Below are 2,916 nucleotides of genomic sequence, written 5' to 3'. Positions count from 1 at the left end.
AAAAAAAAAAAAAAAAAAATACCAAAAGGTACGTCAATACCAGATTTTCGACAATGCCATTCAATAGGTACAGTTAACGACCCAAATACCGGTAAACGATTTAAAAAAATCACCAAGTGTCCCGAAAGTCGTACTTTTGGGACGAACAAAAAATTTTTTCTCAATCCGAAATACATACATATATATTTATACACATACACAATTATGGTAATCACTGTTGATACTACACAGCAATGCGGATCTTGACCCATGTATTAAATGGTATATGCTGTTTGTGTATATAAGTTGGTATGCTGTATATATATATATACATAAAATACCATTATACGAAACCAACGTTACTGTCACGTTCGTCAGCTATAATTAATCATGACGATGTGTTCTTGCGCAATTTCTTGCTCCTTCTTTTTCGTCTATTCTCTTTTCCCCGCTCCTCGCGAGCAAAGACCCAGAGAGCCAATGGGTGGGGATCAATGAACCACGCATTGCCAGTCCCATGGAGACTGATGGAGACCTTCTCCATCACGACGAGTAAAAACACACGCCATTCTTGATCCACGGATCGGCATTCGAAAGCGGGTCATAAGAGCGCTTTGCCGAGGGCCAAACCGCAAGTCGAGAAGATCCTTTTACTGATTTCGATTGGCAAGAATCTAGAAGCAAAGTCGGCGCCATTCCTACATAGAATCGTAAGTCAGTTCCTGTTACAACGTAGAAGGATCAACACGACTTTATAACCACGTAATTTAAATCGTTATACATATCCATATATATGCAAAACCAACAATAAGTCTATATAATTTAATAACAATAATGAAATACCTCATGAATAGCAAACCGTATACTGTAAAATCCTTATTAACGCCGACAGCTGTCTTGACGTTATTAAACCACGAATAGCCACCATGGTCTTATTCATGACAAACGTGAAGGTAGCCGTCCATTTGATTTCTACAGTAGAACCAACTTCAGACGGTACTTTCGTACTGACTAGGCTTACGCATTGTATTATACGTAAACGAAGCTCTGTGTGATGCAATAAAAATGCTAATACGATAGTTTCGACCAAGGACAAAAAATTCTCAAGAATCGTACATCCACTGGAGCCTTGATTTAATGACAAAATGGCGCTCGATTATACAGATAATATAGAATCTTGCTATAATAAATGCTATGAGAGTATTGCTTTTTTAATAAGCTGGAATTTATCGTGGCGAAATGAAAATCCACGTTGACCGAGCGCCGGAAAAAGGAAAAGAAGGGGAAATTCACATTGATTGATAGAAAGGGGCGATAACAGTGTTTCGTCAGAAATATCGCGTTACGTCATTTCAACGATAAATACAGACGGTATATATATATATACGATATCACTATACGATATGACTATTATTCTAGCGCACTATCCCTTGCTACTATAGTTTATTGGAAAGCTGTCAATATCAAAATGATTACTATGCACTATACATGTACATAGACATATGTATATAGTAATATACACATATATAAACTAAAAAGTGGGGTGTTAGATCAATATTAGGTTGATAATTAGAAAACGTATGGACGGGCAATATGAAGATTGACTGTTGTAACGGGGCCAAAATTCACGGTCGCAGTGGCTGGTCTATAAATAAATATTCATAGGGGCTGAACAGTCGAGTGGGTTTCGACGGTTTAGGTATATAGGAACCTACGTATCAGCCCCTTACGTCGACCTTGCTCTTTCTGTACTTAATTAACTTTTACTAATTAAAGCAAGTCTGCCGACTATACCGGATGAAGTTTCTCATTTTGTTGTTATCAAATTTCCACTCTTTCTACGTCCCGGTCCCTGCCTCCCGTAGCTACCTAATAAACGTGCCATCTTATCTAGATAAGCGTCAGATAATTTTACATTATTCTAGATGCGTGAAACCAGATAAATCGACAGAGCATTGAACGTCCGACTCGACCCAAGCGTAACCACTACAGGAATAAGAAAAACATGTTAGAAAGAATAAAAAAAATTCAATCAAATTTTCTCGTAAAATTCACAAAAAAACAAAATTAATCTCCGTATACTGGAATGCTCAGGCGCAAAGTCGAGAAGAATTTATTGTAATGAGCCTGCTCGGGTTAGACGGTAGAAAATTTTTCTACCGACTCAAGGTCGTCACGGCGTAGCCCAACAAACGTACAGCAGAGGACTGACGGCTCAACGTAGAACGTGCACCTTGGATACGCTCAATCCAGCTAATGAGCTTCCTACGTATTTGCATACCGATCTTATAACGTATATAGATATCGAATTACCTGTTGCTCCACATACCCACGGTATACCTTGTGCGTGTACTAGAGGCTTGTACGGTTACCGTGATTCTGTACGTAACGTTTCGGACTGTTCATGCGTGAAAGATTAATTATACGCCAAAGGAGAAATTACGCTACAGTCGATTCGATCGGTTCGTTCTGTACAAAAACACGGCTGGTTATCTATGCCCGATCGGGTTTACAGATATTTGTTAATATTTTACACGTTAAAATAGTATACGTACGATTCTCAACCGATGAAATTCGTATATCGAATTGAATTCACTGTGAATCTTACATGAGCTAATCATAATAATATTAACAAAAAAAAAACTCATCGCCGCTAGGGTCAACACTGTACTGGATCTTTCTGACTACAAGGCGCTCTGACAATTCTAAGTAAAGTTAACAAGATCGTGACGAGTTTGAAATCGTGGAATTGCGTCTGCATGCCCAGTACGAAGGTCGATAAAAAAGATTCAACTACATTAAAAAAGAAGTCGTACAGCTTCACGCGTACAATACCCACAATAAAATGATCAGAATCAATATCAAAAATTGTTCTCGTAGAACATAACCTTAATAGAAGATTTCCGGGGTATTTTTTAATACCCCCCCCCCCCCCCT

General features: G+C 38.4%; 1 protein-coding gene across 9 annotated transcripts in view; it reads right to left on the bottom strand.

The window, feature by feature from the left end:
* The window catches only part of LOC107265132, a 46,382-nt gene that overhangs the window by 35,075 nt on the left and 8,391 nt on the right, over positions 1 to 2,916 (bottom strand). The window lies entirely within an intron of this gene.

This window comes from Cephus cinctus, unplaced genomic scaffold (assembly GCF_000341935.2).
Source record: "Cephus cinctus unplaced genomic scaffold, Ccin1 Ccin1_scaffold0215, whole genome shotgun sequence".
NCBI lineage: Eukaryota > Metazoa > Arthropoda > Insecta > Hymenoptera > Cephidae > Cephus > Cephus cinctus.
Note: the sequence above shows the minus strand (reverse complement) of the source record. Positions and strands in the feature narration are given on the sequence as shown.